This window comes from Oryx dammah, unplaced genomic scaffold (assembly GCF_014754425.2).
Source record: "Oryx dammah isolate SB20612 unplaced genomic scaffold, SCBI_Odam_1.1 HiC_scaffold_26, whole genome shotgun sequence".
Lineage (NCBI taxonomy): Eukaryota > Metazoa > Chordata > Mammalia > Artiodactyla > Bovidae > Oryx > Oryx dammah.
The window spans coordinates 72,668,972-72,688,317 of NW_024070210.1; the positions used below are offsets into that span (position 1 = coordinate 72,668,972).

At 39.1% G+C, this 19,346-nt stretch overlaps 1 protein-coding gene and 1 long non-coding RNA gene across 3 annotated transcripts in view; one reads left to right on the forward strand and one right to left on the reverse strand.

The window, feature by feature from the left end:
• The window catches only part of FMN1 (formin 1), a 435,492-nt gene that overhangs the window by 121,116 nt on the left and 295,030 nt on the right, over window positions 1–19,346 (reverse strand). The gene's annotated exons all lie outside the window — the stretch shown is intronic.
• LOC120853268 lies at window positions 6,657–15,545 on the forward strand. The gene is made up of 3 exons (XR_005718750.1): window positions 6,657–6,731; window positions 7,976–7,980; window positions 15,534–15,545. It is a non-coding gene; the product is annotated as an uncharacterized LOC120853268 (long non-coding RNA).

Here is a 19,346-nt window from a genome sequence, read left to right on the forward strand (position 1 = left end):
GAAGGAAAAAAGAGAGATAAAGGGCCAGAAAAATTGCTTGACAAAATACTAGCTAAAAACTTACCTAATCAGACATTTAGGCCAAGGAAGCCCAGAGTTCCAAGTAAGATGAAAAAAGATACACATGAAGACACACTGTAAGACACACTTATGACTATACAGTGGAAGTGAGAAATAGATTTAAGGGACTAGATCTGATAGATAGAGTGCCTGATGAACTATGGATGGAGGTTCGTTACATTGTATAGGAGACAGGAATCAAGACCATCCCCAAGAAAGAGAAATGCAAAAAAGGAAAATGGCTGTCTGGGGAGGCCTTACAAATAGCTGTGAAAAGAAGAGAAGTGAAAAGCAAAGGAGAAAAGAAAAGATATACCCATTTGAATGCAGAGTTCCAAAGAACAGCAAGAAGAGATAAGAAAGCCTTCCTTAGCAATCAGTGCAAAGAAATAGAGGAAAACAATACAATGGGAAAGACTAGAGATGTCTTCAAGAAAATTAGAGATACCAAAGGAACATTTCATGCAAAGATGGGCTCAATAGAGGACAGAAATGGTCTGGACCTCACAGAAGCAGAAGATATTAAGAAGAGGTGGCAAGAATATACAGAACTGTATTAAAAAGATCTTTACAACCCAGATAATCACAACGGTGTGATCATACACACTCACCTAGAGCCAGACATCCTGGAATGCGATGTCAAGTGAACCTTAGGAAGCATCACTATGAACAAAGCTAGTGGAGGTGATGGAATTCCAGTGGAGCTATTTCAAATCCTGAAAGATGATGCTGTGAAAGTGCTGCACTCAATATGCCAGCAAATTTGGAAAACTCAGCAGTGGCCACAGGACTGCAAAAGGTCAGTTTTCATTCCAATCCCAAAGAAAGGAAATGCCAAAAAATGCTCAAACTACCGCACAATTGCACTCATCTCACACGCTAATAAAGTAATGCTCAAAATTCTCCAAGCCAGGCTTCAACAACACGTGAACCGTGAACTTCCAGATGTTCAAGCTGGTTTTAGAAAAGGCAGAGGAACCAGAGATCAAATTGCCAACATCTGCTGGATCATCAAAAAAGCAAGAGAATTCTAGAAAAACATCTAATTCTGCTTTATTGACTATGCCAAAGCCTTTGACTATGTGGATCACAAGAAACTGTGGGAAATTCTTACAGAGATGGGAATATCAGACGACCTGACCTGCCTCTTGAGAAACCTATCTGCAGGTCAGGAAGCAACAGTTAGAAATGGAACAACAGACTGGTTCCAAATAGGAAAAGGAGTACGTCAAGGCTGTATTTTGTCACCCTGCTTATTTAACTTCTATGCAGAGTACGTTATAAGAAATGCTGGGCTGGAGGAAGCACAAGCTGGAATCAAGATTGCCAGGAGAAATATCAATAAACTCAGATACGCAGATGACACCACCTTTATGGCAGAAAGTGAAGAAGAACTAAAGAGCCTCTTGATGAAAGTGACAGAGGAGTGTGAAAAAGTTGGCTTAAAGCTCAACATTCAAAAAACTTAAGATCATGGCATCCCATCCCATCACTTCATGGGAAATAGATGGGCAAACAGTGGAAACAATGGCTGACTTTATTTTTTGGGCTCCAAAATCACTGCAGATGGTGATTGCAGCCATGAAATTAAAAGACGCTTACTCCTTGGAAGGACAGTTATGACCAACCTAGATAGTATATTAAAAAGCAGAGACATTACTTTGCCAACACAGGTCTGTCTAGTCAAGGCTATGGTTTTTCCAGTAGTCATGTATGGATGTGAGTTGGACTATAAGGAAAGTTCAGCACCAAAGAACTGATGCTCTTGAGCTGTGGTGTTGGAGAAGACTCTTGAGAGTCCCTTGGACTTCAAGGAGATCCAACCAGTCCATCCTAAAGGAGATCAGTCCTGGGTGTTCACTGGAAGGACTGATGTTGAAGTTGAAGCTCCAATACTTTGGCCACCTGATGCAAAGAGCTGACTCACTGGAAAAGACCCTGATGCTGGGAAAGATTGAGGGCAGGAGGAGAAGGGGACGACAGAGGATGAGATGGTTGGATGGCATATCCGACTCAATAGACATGGATTTGGGTGGACTGGGAGTAGATGATGGACAGGGAGGTCTGGCATGCTGCAGTTCACGGGGTCACAAAGAGTCGGATACGATGGGCTGACTGAATTGCACTGAAAGGTAAAGAAAGGATTCTATAGAGTAGCAAGAAAAAAACAGCTTTTCATATACAAGGGAAACCCATAAGATAATAAGTAGATTTTTACAGCAGAAACTCCACAGACCAGAAAGGCATGACATAAGATAAAGTACTGAAAGGAAAAACAAAAACAAAACCTCTAACGAAGAGTTCTTAATACCACAAAGTTATTACTCAGAACTGAAGGAAAGACGGAGTTTCCCAGATAAGTAAGCTAAAGGAGCTTATCATTATTAAATTGGTCCTACAAGAAATATTAAAGGGACTTCTTTAAACTCCAAAGAAATGACAGTAATTGATAAGAAACACACAAAAGTAAAAGGCTCACCAGAAAAGGTAAATATGTAATAAAGGTAGTGGGCCAATCACAAAGAAGCATGAAGGTTAAAAGACAAAGCAGTAAAATTAGCTAAAATTATAAAAATTAGCTAAGGGGAGTATTAAAAAAGGCATTAAATGTGTCATCAAAAGTATAAAATGTGTATGTGGGGCAGAGTAAAAAGTTAAACCTTTAACAAGTGTTCAAATTTAAATTTTTACGAAATTAAAGCTGGCTACTACTTGGATATTTTAGGTGAAGCTCACTATTGCCATAGGAAAAATTTTACAGAAAATACACAAAAGAAAATAAGAAAGAAATCTAAACATAACTCTAAAGAAAAACAGCAAAACACAAGGGAAAAGACAAAGAGAAGAATGGAACAGAGAGGAACTGCAAAAACAACCAGAAAACTAGTAACAAAACATCAGCGTGTAACTGTACCTATTATATGGTATTTTATAAGCATTAATAATTACTTTAAATGTAAATGGACTAAATTTACCAATAAAAATAAAAAGAGAAACTGAATTAATTAAAAAACAAGACCCATTTATATGGTGCCTATGTGAGCCTGACTTCAAAAGACAAACACAGCCCTAAAGTGAAGCATTGAAAAAATATTCCATGAAAACAGAAATGAAAAGAAACCTGGAGTAGCTATATTCATATCAGAAAAAAAGACTTTAAAACAAAAACTAATAAGAGACAAAGAAGGGCATTACATAATAATCAATGGATCAATCCAACAAGGTAATGTAGCATTGGTAAATATTTATGCACCCAATATACGAGCATCCACACACATAAAGCAAACATTAACAGGCATAAAGGGAGAAACTGATAATAATACCATAGTAGCAGGAGACTTTTACATGCCATGTACATCAATGGATAGATCACCCACAGAGAAAATTCATGAGGAAACACTGACCTTAAATTACCATTAGATCAAATAAATTTAATAGATACGAACATTCCACCCAAAAGCAGCAGAATACACAATCTTCTCAAGTGTACATGAAACAGTCTCCAGTATAGATCACATGTTAGGTCACAGAAAAAGTTTTCAATAAGTCAGAAACACTGAAATCATATCCAGGATCTTTTCTGACTACAACAGCGTGAAACTAGAAATCAGTCACAAGGGAAAAAAAAAAATAGGATAAACTACAAAGAAAATGGAGATTATACAACATGCTATTGAAGAACGGGTCAAAGAAATCAAAGGAGAAATTTAAAAATATCTCGAGAGAAACGTAAGCAGAAATAGGACATACCAAAATCTATAGAATGTAGCAAAAGAGGTTCTATCGAGGAAGTTCGTAGCAATAGAGGCCTACCTCAAGGAACCAAAAAAGTCCCAAATAAAACGATCTAACCTTAAACCCAAGGGAACTAGAGAAAGAAAACAAACGAAGCTCAAGATTAATGGAAGAAAGTACATAAACAACAAAAATAATGAATGAAACCAAGAGCTGGTTCTTTGGAAAGACAAACAAAATTGATAAACCTTTAGCCAAATTTATTAAGGAAAAGAGAGTGGGCTCAAATCAATAAAATGAAAGTGAAAGAGGGAAATTTAAAACTGATATTAAGAAATACAAAGGATTGTAAGAGACAACACCAACAAACTAGACAAGATAGAAGAAATGGATAAATCTTAAAAACATACAATCTTCCAAGGCTGAACCATGAAGAAATAGAAAAGCTGAGCAGACTGTACTAGTAAAGAGATTGAAATAGTAATCCAAAATTTTCCAACAAACAAAACAATCAAACAAGATGTAATGGCCATCTTTCTCAAAGTATTCCAAATAATCAAAGAGAATGGACACTTTCCAAATATACTTTACGGAACCAGCATTACCTTGATACCAAAACCAGACAAAGACACCACAGAAGAAAGAGATTATAGGCCAATATCCTTTATGAATACAGATGAAAAATCCTCAACAAAGTATCATCAAACTGAATACAACTATACATTAAAAGTATCATATACTGTGATTAAGTGGGATTATTCCAGGAATACAAAATGGTTCAACATTTGTAATTCAGTCAACATGATACACCAACATGAACAAACTGAAGGATAAAAACGATATCATCTCAATAGATGCAGAAAAAGCATCTGACAAAATTCAATATCCATACATGATAAAAACTCTCAACAAAGTGGATATGAAGAAAATGTACCTTAACATAATAAAGGCCATACATGACAGTACCACAGGTAACATCATATTCAATGGTGAAAAGCTGAAAGCATTTCCTCTAAGATCAGGAACAAGACAAGGTTACCTACTTTCACCAGAGTAAACCAACATAGTACTGGAAGTCGTATCCACAGCAATCAGAAAAGATAAAGAAATAAAAGGAATCAAAACTGGAAAGAGAGAGGTAAAATTGTGGCTGTTTGTAGACAACATGATACTCTTCATAAAAAAAAAAAAAAGAAAAGAAAAATTTAAAGATGTTACCAGAAAACTACTAGAGCTCATCAATGAATCTGGTAAAGTTGCAGGATACAAAATTAACATAAGAAATCTGTTGCATTTCTACATACTAACAACAAACTATGAGAAAAAGAAATTAAGGAAATTAAGAAAATAATCCCATTTATAATCATATCAAAAAGAATAAAATACCTAGGAATAAACCTACCTCCAGAGTTAAAAGATCTGTACTCAAAAAGTTATAGGATGCTGATGAATGAAACTGAAGACAATACAAACAGATGGAAGGATATATTGGTTTCATAGACGTGAAGAATTAATGTTGTCAAAAATAACCCTACTGCCCTAGGCAATGTACATATTCAGTGCAGTCTGTATCAAAACACCAATGGCACCTTTCCTAGAACTGAAACAAAAAATTATAAAATTTACATCGAACTATAAAAAGACCCCAAGTCAAAATAATCTTGAGAAAAAAGAACAAAGTGGAAGGTGACGTGCTTCCTGATTTTAACTGTTGCTTAAAAAAGATACACAGTGTAAAAGTTACAAATTTTATTTGGGGCAAATGAGGATCTGAGGTACTACCCAGGAGACAGTACCTCAGATAGCTCCAAGAAACTGCTCCAGATAAAACTTAACTCACATTTCTGTTGACTTAAAAAATATGCACAACACGAGAGTTGTAAGTTAAGTTTTATTTGGGTCAAAATGAAGACACGCCCAGGAGACAGCATCTCAGATAGCTATGAGAAACTACTCCAAAGAGGTAGGAAGAGAAGGTCAATATATGTGATTCTGGTGAACAGAGAGTTCATGCAATCAAGCACTTATCTTACAAAAGGTTCTCTGTTACAGTCACAAGGAGCTGATGTCACCATGAAGGGATTTAGTGCTTTTCCAGATATGAGGACATGTAAGGATTGGGCTCAAGGGATCAGTTCCTAAAAATATCTATCTAAAGACTGTTCTACCAGCTTTCCTGGAGTACCTCATTCTCCACCCTGGACTCCCTTCAGGGCATGTCAAAAGTCAACAGCTACAGCAGCTCGGGATTCAATCCCTGCAGAGGCAGATGGCAAATGTGCTTGGCAAGCACCAATTTGTCCTTGACACAAACTAGTACAAAGCTACAGTAGTCAAAACAGTATGGTATTAGCAGAAAAAAAGATACATAAATCAATGAAACAGATAGGAGAACCCAGAGATAAAGACACATATGAGGACAATTAGTTTACACAAAAAAGCAAATAACACACAATGGAGAAAGGATGGTCTTTAAAAAAAATGGTGTTGGGAAAACAGAGCAGCCACATACAAAAGAATGAAACTTGATTCTTATACCATGTACAAAAACTAATTCAAGCAAAACTGAAAACTTGAAAATAAGACCTGATATCTAGAAGAAAATATAGGTGGAAAACTCATTGACATTGGTCTTAGTTATGTTTCATGGATCTGACTGCAAAGGCAAGGGGAACAAAAATAAAAACAAGCAGATGGGATTATGTCAACCTAAAACCTTTGTACAGCAAGGTAAGATCATTAAAATGAAAACACAACCTACTGAATGGGAAAAGATATTTCCAAATCACATATGTGATAGGGATTAATAGCCAAAATATATGGAGAACTCATACTACTTAATAACAAGAACACAAACAAATAAAAATGGGCAGAGATTCTGAATAGATATTTTTCCATAGAAGAAATGCAGATAGCCAACATGTACATGAAAAGATGTCCAACACCACTAATTACTAGGGAAATACAAATCAAAGCCTCAATGAGATAAACTTTACACCTGTTAAAATGGCTATTTTGGAAAACACAAGAAATAACACATGTTGGAGAAGATGTGGAAATAAGAGAAACATGTACACTGTTGGTGGATTATAAACTGCTGTAGGCACTGTGGAAAACAGTTTGGAGATTCTGTATGGATAATCAAAAAGTTAAGAATAGAAATACTGTATGACCTAGGTATTCCATGTGTGGGGGTTTACCTGAAGAACACAAAAACACTAATTCAAAAAGATAAATGTACCCCTATACTTATGCATTCATGGGGTCGCAAAAAGTCAGACACGACTGAGCGACTGAACTGAACTGAACTGAAACTTATGCAGGTCAGGAAGCAACAGAACTGGACATGGATCAACAGACTGGTTGGAAAAGGAGTACATCAAGGCTGTCTATTGTCACCCTGCTTATTTAACTTATATGCAGAGTACATCATGAGAAACTCTGGGCTGGAGGAAGCACAAGCTAGAATCAAGATTGCCGGGAGAAATGTCAATAACCTCAGATATGCAGATGACACCACCCTTATGGCAGAAAGTGAAAAGGAACTAAAAAGCCTCTTGATGAAAGTGAAAGAGGAGAGTGAAAAAGTTGGCTTAAAGCTTAACATTCAGAAAACGAAGATCATGGCATCTGGTCCCATCACTTCATGGGAAATAGATGGGGAAGCAGTGGAAACAGTGTCAGACTTTATTTTGGGGGGCTTGAAAATCACTGCAGATGGTGACTGCAGCCATGAAATTAAAAGACGCTTACTCCTTGGAAGAAAAGTTATGACCAACCTAGATAGCATATTCAAAAGCAGAGACATTACTTTGCCGACTAAGGTCTGTCTAATCAAGGCTATGGTTTTTCCAGTGGTCATGTATGGATGTGAGAGTTGGACTGTGAAGAAAGCTGAGTGCCGAAGAATTGATGCTTTTGAACTGTGGTGTTGGAGAAGACGCTTGAGAGTCCCTTGGACTGCAAGGAGATCCAACCAGTCCATTCTGAAGGAGATAAGCCCTGGGATTTCTTTGGAAGGAATGATGCTAAAGCTGAAACTCCAGTACTTTGGCCACCTGATGCGAAGAGCTGACTCATTGGAAAAGACTCTGATGCTGGGAGGGATTGGGGGCAGGAGGAGAAGGGGACGACAGAGGATGAGATGGCTGGATGGCATCACTGACTCGATGGACATGAGTCTGAGTGAACTCTGGGAGTTGGTGATGGACAGGGAGGCCTGGCGTGCTGCGATTCACGGGATAGCAAAGAGTCGGACACGACTGAGCGACTGAACTGAACTGATACTTATGGCAGCATTATATTACAACAGCTAAGACATGGAAACAATCTAAGTGTCCATCAATGGATGAAACAATAAAGATGTAATACATGCGTGCACACATAAACACACACACACAAAGAATATAATTCAGCCATAAAAAAGAAAGAAATTCTGCCATTTGCAACAATATGGATGGACCTTGAAGATATCACATTAAGTGAAAAGAAATCAGGCAAACACCTTAGGATTTCATCCATATGTGGAATCTTAAAAACAAACAAAACTGAGCAATCAAAATAAAAAAACAAATTCATAATACAGAGATTAGATTAATGATTATCAAAGGGGAAGGGAGCAGAAAGTAGGGGAAATAAGTGAAGGAGATCAATAGCATGGTGATGTATGGTATAATAACTAGATTTGTGATGATGCTCACTGTAGCGTATATAATGCTGTACACCTGAAACTTATATAATTAAAAAGCTTCATCCCCAGCTTAAAACACTCAATACTGGGGGCAGGTTTAGGGAATTCACGGGGAGTGTTTCCTGCACTGCAACAACAAATGAGGTATTTGTAATTTCAAGGTATAGTGCCTTGAACAGAAGGTATCATAGCAAATATCTGTTGATTCTTTTTACAATATCATAATCAGGAAGGGTTTTGCAAATACTTTTGTGAATCTATGGAACATCAAACTCTGTTCACTTCTCACCTCCATCAGACACCAGGAAAGTTTAATCACCATCCTTAGGAACAGATTCCTGCTCCTAGGCAGAAGAGAAATCAGAAGAATAAGCAGGAATAAATTTCTCCTCTAGAAAATGAGGGTAACACTTGTTCTTAAAATGTGTTTACCAATGAGTTGATATTTCAGTGAGTTTATTTAAAATCAGCAGCTAACTCAGTGCTTTGAATAAATATTTGCTGAACAAATGAACTGACGGAAAAGGTCAAACAAGGCCCTTCTCATATTTTAGGGAATTTTTTCTTTTTGGATACCTGGAGATTTGATGGTGTTTTTAAAGGCCATCAAAATAGTCAAGAGAAACAGTTTAAAAACACAGTAAAATCAGCTGTTTTAGCTTATTAGCCATTATAGATTTTCCTTGATTTGTCTCTTTCTGTAAGTTACAGGACAAGGAAAATTACTGGTCTAACAGTGCCTGGTTATCTACCCCGATTTGGATGTGCTGCTGCTGCTGCTAAGTCGCTTCAGTCGTGTCCGACTCCGTGCGACCTCATAGACGGCAGCCCGCCAGGCTCCCCCGTCCCTGGGATTCTCCAGGCAAGAACACTGGAGTGGGTTGCCATTTCCTTCTCCAGTGCATGAAAGTGAAAAGTGAAAGTGAAGTCGCTCAGTCGTGTCCGACTCGTAGTGACCCCATGGACTGCAGCCCACCAGGCTCCTCCACCCCTGGGATTTTCCAGGCAAGAGTACTGGAGTGGGGTGCCATTGCCTTCTCCGCGATTTGGATGTAATTGTCTTTTATTTCTGCATCCAGTAATCCATGAAAACTATCAAGCTCTCAACCTACATGATAAAAAAACAAATGGCCCTTAATGGTCAAAAGTGTCTTGAACTTCAGCCTGTTTCATGCCTGTTATCTCGTTTTACTCATCATAAACCCTGCCATTGTTGCCATTTATTTGGGTGATGGTAGGTAAAGTCATACAAATGTTAAGTGGCTGTGCCAGAATCTGAACCCAGGGGTGCCAGATCTGCTGGCTTTGTGCTATCCTGTTTCCTACACTAACCATCTACAGGTGTACATCAGAGATACTACAAGATCAGTTCCAGATCACTACAATAAAGCTAATATCACAATAAAATGAGTCACAAAAATTTTTTGGTTTCCCAGTACATATTTAAAGTATGTTTACATAGTATACCGTAGTCTAGTAAGTGTGAAATGGCACTACGCCTGAAACAATTCCTCTGTAGCATGCAATGCTGTTTGATAGCATTTTACTCACAAAAGAATTTCTTTCAAAATCGGAGTCAATCCTCTAAGGCCATGCTGCTACTTTGTCAACTAGGCTTCTGTCACATTGCAAATCCTTTGTTGTCATTTCAATAACATTCAGAGCAATTTCACTAGGAGTAGACTCCATCTCAAGAAAGCACTTTCTTTGCTCATCCAGAAGAAGGAACTCATAGGTTAAAGTTTTACCAGGAAAAAATGAAAAAGTGAAAGTGAAAGTCTCTAGTTGTGTCTAACTTTTTGTGACCCCATGGACTATACAACGCATAGGATTCTCCAGGCCAGAATAATGGAGTGGGTAGCTGTTCCCTTCTCCAAGGGATCTTGCTAACATCACGATCGAACCCAGGTCTCCCGTATTGCAGGCAGATGCTTTACCAACTGAGCCACCACGGAAGCCCAAGAGTACTGGAGTGGGCAGCCTATCCCTTCTCCAGGGGATCTTCCTGACCCAGAATTGAACTGGGGTCTCCTGTGTTGCAGGCGGATTCCTTACCAAATGAGCTACTAGGCAAGCCCATGAGATTTACTATGAGATTGCAAGTTTTACCATGAGATTGCAGCAGTTCAGTCAGATCTTCAGGCTTCACATCTTTAATTCTAGTTCTCTTGCTATTTCTACCACAACTGCAGTGAATTCCTCCACTGATGTCTTGAACCTCTCAAAGTCATCCATGAGAAATGGAATCATCTTTTTCCAAACTCCTGCTCATGTCAACATTTTGTACTCTAACCATGAGTCACCAATGTTCTTAATGGCATCTACAATGATTCCTTTCCAGAGGTTTTGAACTGACTATGCCCATATCCATCAGAGGAATCACTATCTATGCCATCTATGTTATGAAATCTATTTCTTAAATGGTAACACTTGAAATTATTCCTTGATCAGAATGGGTGTTGTGTTAGTAGGTATGAAAACATGTATCTCATTGTACATCTTCTTCAGCGCTTTTGGGCAACCAGGTGCATTGTCCATGAGCAGTAGTATTTTGAATGGAATCTTTCTCTGAGCAGTAGGTCTCAACAGTGGGCTTAAAATATTCATTAAATCATGTTGTAAACAGATGTGCAGTCATCAGGGTTTTATTGTTCCACTCACAGAGTAAAGGCAAAGTACAATCAGCACAATTTTTAAGGGGCCCAGGATATAGGGAATGGTAAATGAGCACAGGCTTCAAATTAAAGTCATCACCTGCATTAGTCCCTAATAAGAGCCTTGTTCTTTGAAGCTTTAAAATCAGGCACTGACTTCTCTCTAGTTATGAAAGTCCTAGTTGCATCTTCAAATAGAAGGCTGTCCCATCTACTGGAAATCTGTTTGTTATTTAGTGCAGCCTCCTTCATTAATGATTTTAGCTAAGTCTTCCAGATAACTTGCTGTAGCTTCTACATCAGCACTTGCTGCTTCATGTTGTACTTCAATGTCACAGAGATGGCTTCTTTCTTCATGAACCAACCTCTGCTGGCTTTAAACTCTTCTCTTTCCTCACCTCTTTCAGCCTTCTTAGAACTGAAAACAGTCAGGTCGTTGGTCTGGGTTAGGCTTTGGCTTAAGGGAATGCTGTGACTGATCTTCTATTCAAACCACTAAAACTCTCTCCCTATCAGCAATAAGGTTCTCGCTTTCTTATTATCTGTGTGTTCACTGGAGCAGCACTTTCAATTTCCTTCAAGAAATTTTCCTGTGCATTTACAACTTGGCTAACTGTAGGGTGCAAGAGACCTAGCTTCAGGCACATCTTCGCTTTTGACACGCCTTCCTGACCAAGCTTAATTATTGCTAGCTATTGAGTTAGAGAGAGAGAGATTCTTCCTTCCACTTGAACACTTAGAGGATACTGAGGGATCATTGATTGGCCTAACTTCAATATTGTTGTGTCTCAGGGAACAGGGAGGCCCGAAAAGAGGGAACGAGACGGGGAACATCTGGTTGGAGCAGTGAGAACACACAGAACATTTATTAAGTTCCCGTCTTATATGGGCATGGTTCATGGTGCCCCAAAACAAACATCAAAAATCACTGCTCAAAGATCACCATAAGAAATATGATAATAATGAAAAAGTTTGAAATATTGTGGGAACTACCAGAACGTGACACAGAGACATGAAGTCAAGCAAATGCTATTGGAAAAGTGGCACCAAAATGGCCACAAAACTTCAGTCTGCAAAAAGTGCAGTATCTGCAAAACACCATAAAGGGACATGTAAACCAAGAGATGTCGGTGTAGCAAAGTTCTGGAAACAACGTGGAGCACCTATGAAACTACTTTGTAAAAGGTGAGGAACAGGGCAATGAAAGCTAAACACCACCAGCGCCACTGCTTCATTCTGAATGCAGAAATAGAAGGTCAGGGGAGGCCAGATGAAGGTCAGGTTATTAAGTGGCATGAAGGGGATAGCAACCAGGACTGCTGATGTCCAGGGGGTTAACTGATCTTTGCATGGGTTACCTAAAAAGGAGAGTTATTAGTCCATGACCCCTGTCTGCCCATGGGCCACATCGAGGCCCAGAAATCTGGGAAGAAATCTGGAAGAGATATGGAGACTGGCAAAAATTCCAGTCCCCTTTCCTGAAGTTAGAGAGGTCTTCCTCTGACTTCACTCACTTGGTTGTCTGACACCGAAAGAATCCATTTGTGAATTGTGACTCTTCCACAAAGTCCAAAATACACAATTTACTTGCGCAGGAAAATATTTTGATATTCATAAAACCATCCACAAATCTATTTCTGTGAATAAAATGTTTTGATCTGACATGAGTTTATGGTAACGTAGCTTGAGCGCTGGCTTGGCAATCAAAGAACTCAAGTTGCAGGCCTGGCTGGGCGATCCTGACCACACTCTTCTTACTTGGAGACCTCTCTTCTCTACTACTTAGGCCTGCCCTACACACTCCAAAGGACGGAGTTCTGTACACATAAGGGACCACTGATACATTAATTTCATTTCTTTTTGGAATGGGAAATACAAAAAACACTCCATTAATGGACTTCCCAAGTCCATGTTCTTTTCTATTCCTCCCACCCGATTCCTACAGTGCGCTGGAAGTTTGCAGCTGAAAGGCTGTTCTCTGGTTTCTCTGGGCAATTCTTCCCACCACAGAGAAGAATCCCTATTAAGAAGAGTTGTGCTGTTTCCAAACCTCTGTATTCTAGTGGTTCTTTTTATTGTAATTACATAATTCAATTACTTGATGGTAAACTGTAGAAATATGACTGAGAGAAAGTACTATTTCTGTAAATTTAAGTAGAAGAGGTTAAAATACTACTGTTACATACAGGGTGGGAGACCAGTGGAGATTGGACAGATATGGTAATTCAATGCAATGTGCAAGCCAGAGATGGATTCTGTAACAGAAAGAGGACATTAATGGAAAAACTGATGAAATCCAAATAAATTTAGAGTTTATTTAACATAAATGGTGCTAAAACTAAGAAAGTGCTTTCTTAGTTTTAATGAATATGTCACAACAGCTTAGGATATTAATAATGGGAAAACTTAAGAAAGGCTATATGGGAACCTCCATACTATCTTGGCTGTAAATCTAAAATTATGTCAGACTCAAAAGAAAATGTTCATTCTTTAAAAGATGTGGGCAAGATAGTTTTAAAAGATTGAGAACAATTACAAATATCTAGAAAGATTCAGTGGTGATATTGTTGAGAGCCATGACTCCACTTTAAAAACATGAAAAGGAAATCACAGGTGGTCTATTTATGGATGTGGAAGATGTAGGAAGACCCACAAAACTCTATTCAACAGATCTGTAATTCAAGAAGAGGTCTCAGTCCTGCATCAAAAGACAAATGATGATATATTTAGCTTGTTTTAAATGAAAAGTTAAGGGATGGAAGTATCATTTTCTGTGATTCCTGATTTGGGTCAATGTTTTTTTTTATAGTAAGTACCCACACTGAATAAGAGTTCTACTCTTTCTAGATGATATCAATGATAGAATTTTTGAGGCATGGATAATTCAAGAGCTGATCTTTGAGTATCATTTAGACAGAGAATACCTGAAATCCAAACTTCATATAATTTTACAGTTGACTTTTATATCCTATAAATGGTCAGAAGCCCAAGGATTTTCAGCTGTTCTAATTAAGTCTAAGGAAGAACTTAGTAACTCTTACTAAATAAAGAGAACAATAGAATGCACAAAATAGCGCAGCATTATTATCTTAGAAACCCTGAGTTAAACTGTGCTTTCAAAATCACCTAGCATAAACCCTTTGGCATAGCACCTATCCTACCCATCTACCATAACAGTCTTCCAGCTGGAAGTGTGTGGAGGACCCACGTTCTCTCAAGGCCATTGGTTCTCCTGTGAGTAGCTTTCAAATGACTTCCTAAAGGTTCTACTTATTTGATTGCTTGGCATCTTACCCAGAAAGATATAAGTGAGCTGAATATTTTCTACCACTCATTCATTTGCTCATTGATTCACTCATTCAACAATTATTGGCTGAGCAACAACCACCTGGTAGCTACTGATCAACACAGTAGATAAAAACACCAAAAAGGCCATTAGATCCCTGCCTTCATAGGTGGAGGGAGAGGGGTTTACAAAGAAATAAGAAATAATAGTCATATCAAAACTGAGGGCTTGAACAGAGAGCGACTGTTCCAAGTAGCTGTTGTAGATTGGGTGGTCAGGGAAGGCTCAGGGCATGGGAATATCCAGAAGTGCACTCTAGTCAGAACGAATAGCTACTGCAAAGGTCCTAAAGCAGAAACGAGCTCCCTGGGTGGAAGACAAAGGCCCATGAGACTGGGATTTAGTGGGAAGGCAGGGATGTACTGCATGTAGCGAGACAGGAGAGGTAGAAGTGGTCAAATCTTGGTGGCACTTGCAAGGCCCAGCTCCACGTTCTGAGGTTGGATTTTATTCTGAGAGTAACATGCATGAAAGAAAAAGTGGCCTGATCCATCTGCTGTTCAGAGACTGGATTAAAGGGAGGGCAGGCAGGGAAGCAGGGAAATCTGTAAGAGTCTGTTGCGCTGGGCCAGGTGAGAGAAGGAGGTAGTCTGGGCTAACATTGTGGTGTGGAAATGAAGAGCCTTACACTGATTCAAGGCATGTCTTGAAGGAAGAGTCAACAGGATTTGGTCATGGACTGGATGTTGGATTTGAGGACATAAAAGGAATCAAGAATAAGTATTATGTATCTTGCTTATACTCTGCCAAGGGATTTCCTTCATATGATCCCGATTAACCCTCTCAAGCAACCCGGGTGGAAGGCCGGGATACTCTCCTTCTTATGCAAGGACACAGAGATGGGAGGGTGAAATCTGCCAAGGCTTACACAGCTTCTGAAGCAAGGATTTGAATTCGTGACTTATGACTCAGACTTCTTTCAGTGTTTTATTGCTTGTCCAAGGAAAAGAAATTTTATTAACAGTGTTGATTTATAAATAAAGGATAGAAACAAGAGTGAAAACTGAGAAGAAACCAGGACAACATAAGTCATCCTTCCCACCTAGAGATGTCACAATCATGGCTTCAAAGGACAACACAGACTTCTTCCATTAATTAAACGGATGAATCAGGTTTCAGTTTCCGCATCCTCTCTCCTTTCTGCACAACTTGTCTTTGAAGGCATTCCATTTGGGAAATGCGTGACCTTTACCCACGGTGCTGCGCTTAATTGAATGCTTTGCATCAGAAGTCACCATGATGATCAACATCTTATACCCATTGCCTCTCTGAAATCCTTACCCCAGTTCCTGGGTCTGTTTGGTTAAAATCATTTTACAAAAATAAATCATATCAAAGTTTTTCTTTTATTATTTCGAAGACTTTGCTTGCAAAACTAAATATTTTTAACACCATGGCAACACAGTCAGGACTCTGGCTAATGTATCCAGGCCCGTACCAGAGTTCAGACTTTGCAAACTCCTGCTGCAGACAAATGGGCTTCGAAGGAGGAAAGAGCCAATAAATTAGGCATGGTCAATAATCAGTCCAGAAGCATTTTCTGGAGCTTCCTAAAGAGTGATAAATTAGCCAGGCTTGTCCTAATGGATCAATTCCCCTCACTCTACTAGGACACACCAACACAAACTGAGCAAATTGCAAACTATTCAGCTTCTCAATGAGTTCAAATAATACCTCCCACACCTTCCCAAGTACTCTCCGCACCCATCTGCTCCTCTGACCCTTTTGATTTCCCTCTGAGTTGGGCAGGCTGGGTTAGCAGCTCTGCTTTTTCCAGGGGAGGCTCACAGAGGTTAAGTGATTTGTCACAGTTGCAGGACTGATCATGTGGTTAGGAAGAGGCAGAAATAATATTTTCAACTGCATCTCTTTTAAACCCTGGCCAGTACTACTTTCAACACACCAGCCTTTGCTGTTGAAATTGAACTAAACTATCATCTACAAATGCTTGGTTTATTGTTATCTTTGGTTCTGTACATTTATCAGTTATACATGCACAGAGTTAAAAGAATAAATGGATGCTATGCATCCTATGAATATCTAGCCCACCGACTTCACCCAATTCTTCCTCTCCAGAGGCAACCATTTATACCAATTTTACCCGCTTAGTTAAGCATTTAAATGCATGTCTCTAACAAGCTGCTACTGGCACCTTTTGATTTTTCTCTTTATGCACTGTGCACTGTAAATGGGGGTCCTCTTTCCTCCCCTCACATCCACCACACACACGAGCTTCCTCTCAATGTAGTACTACCATGACTTGGTTAGACTGATACTCAGTTTTGCCATTACTGTAAACTTACAAAAACAACTTTCAGTCACAGCTGAGATATGTAAATTTTTATTAATTTATCTGTCCTAAAAATCCCTCCTAATGATTTCCCTCCTAATTTATGTTCTCCATGCCTGGCTGTCATCTAGGCTCTCTGTCTATTCTGGAGTATCCCATCACTTCCCTTCTCTGCTGGACTTTTCATTTCCTATCACCTTTGCATTCCTATTTCATTGTAAAGCACATTCTCTGGTAGCATCCTGAGGATGGATGCATGGGAGATGTGTTTTTTGCTATCCAATAAGTACATAGAAAGATGCTTAATATCGCTAATTATTAGAAAAATGCAAATCAAGACTGCAATGAGGTACAACCTCACACCAGTCAGAATGGCTATCATTAAAAAGTCAACAAATAACAAATGCTGGAGAGCATGTAGAGAAAAGGGAACCCTTCTACACTGTTGGTGGGAATGTAAACTGGCATAGCCACTATGGAAAACAGTATGGAGGTTTCCTAGAAAACTAAAAGTAGAGTTGCCATATGACCCAGCAACCCCATTCCTGGGCATAAATCCAGACAAAACTATAATTCAGAAAGACACATGCACCTCTATGTTCACAGCAGCACTATCCACAATAATCAAGACATGGAAGCAACCTAAATGTCCACTGATAGATAAATGGATAAAGAAGATATAGTATACATATACAATGGAATACTGTTGTTCAGTCACCCAGTCGTGTCTTATTCTTTGCAACCCCGTGGACTGCAGCACACCAGACCTCCCTGTCCCTCACCATCTCCCAGAGTTTGTCCAAGTTCATGTCCATTGCACTGGTGATGCCATCCAGCCATCTCATCCTCTGACACCCTCTTCTCCTTTTGCCCTCAATCCTTCCCAGCATCTGGGACTTTTCCAATGAGTCAGCTGTTCTCATCAGATGACCAAAGTACTGGGGTATCAACTTCAGCATCAGTCCTTCCAATGAATATTCAGGGTTGATTTCCTTTAAGATTTACTGGTTTGGTCTCCTCGCTATCCAAGGAACTCTCAGGAGTCTTCCCCAGCACCACAGTTCAAAGGCATCAATTCTTTGGCACACTGCCTTTTTTATGGTCCAGCTCTCACAACCATAGATGACCACTTGGTAGACCACAGCCTTGACTACACGGACCTTTGTTGGCAGAGTGATGTCTCTGCTTTTCAAAATACTGTCTAGGTTTGCCACAGATTTCCTACCAAGAAGCATTTGTCCTCTGATTTCATGGCTGCAGTCACCACCTGCAGTGACTTTAGAGCCCAATAAGAAGAAATCTGTCACTGCTTCCAACTTTTCCCCTTCTATTGCCATGGAGTAATGGGGCTGGATGCCATGATCTTAGTTTTTTTAATATGTAGTTTTAAGTCAGCTTTTTCACTCTCTTCCTTCACCCTTATGAAGAGGTTCTTCAATGCCTCTTCGCTTTCTGCCATTAGGGTGGTATCATCCCCATATCTGAGGTTGTTGATGTTTCTCCTGACTATCTTGATTCCAGTTTGGAATGGAATATTACTCAGTCATAAAAAGAATGAACTAATGCTATTTGCAGCAACAGGGATGGACCTAGAGATTACCATACTAAGTGAAGTAAGTCAGAAAGAGAAAGACAAATACCATATGATATCACTCATCTGTGAAATCTAAAATCTGACACAAAGGAACACATAATGAAACAGAAGCAGATTCAGAGACATAGAGAACAAACTTGTGGTTGTTATGGGAGAGGGAAAATGGCTGAGAGAGGTATTGGGAGTTTGGGATTAGTAGATGCAAACTAATATATATAGGATGGATAGAAAAACAAGGTCCTACTGTATAGCACAGGAACCTATACTCAATCTTTTGATAAGCCATAATTTTTTAAAAAACATGATAAAGAATATACATTTATATAACTGACTCACTTTGCTGTACAGCAGAAATTAATACATTGTAAAATCAACTATACTTCAATAAAAGGAACTAAATTTCAGTTGGTTTTATTATTGCTTTTAAATTCTCTACAGAATTGTCAGATAAAAGCTGGGACACCAAGTTAAATGTGAATTCAAGATAATCAAGGAATAATTCTTTTAGTATAAGTATTGTGCCTTATTTAAAACACACTTTTAAAAAGTCTGGTTTGTCTAAAATTCAGATTTAAATGGGCCTCCTGGATTGCATTTACTAGATTTGGCAACACTAAGGGAACCCCCATATTATATGCATGAAGTGCAGAATACTCCACTGAAATCCCCTCCACCACTGCCTGGTAGGCTCTCAACCTCGTCTATTGCAAATTCAAGGGAACAGCCACTTCAGACCTTCTTTAAATGGTCTTTTTTGCTTCCTGAGATAGTATCAATAGGCCATCACTTTTCTCAAGTTCTGTGTGGGGCTCAACAGTACTGATTGCAAAATACCACACTTTCATCCAAGAGTTGGACAGACCCTGGCTGGGGAGGCGCCAACATGGCCATGAGGGAGACAGGATCCTTCCTCCTGCCTCCAGTGGAACAAACTTGAATGTTCATTAGATTAGCAACACCGGTTATTAGCATTTCTC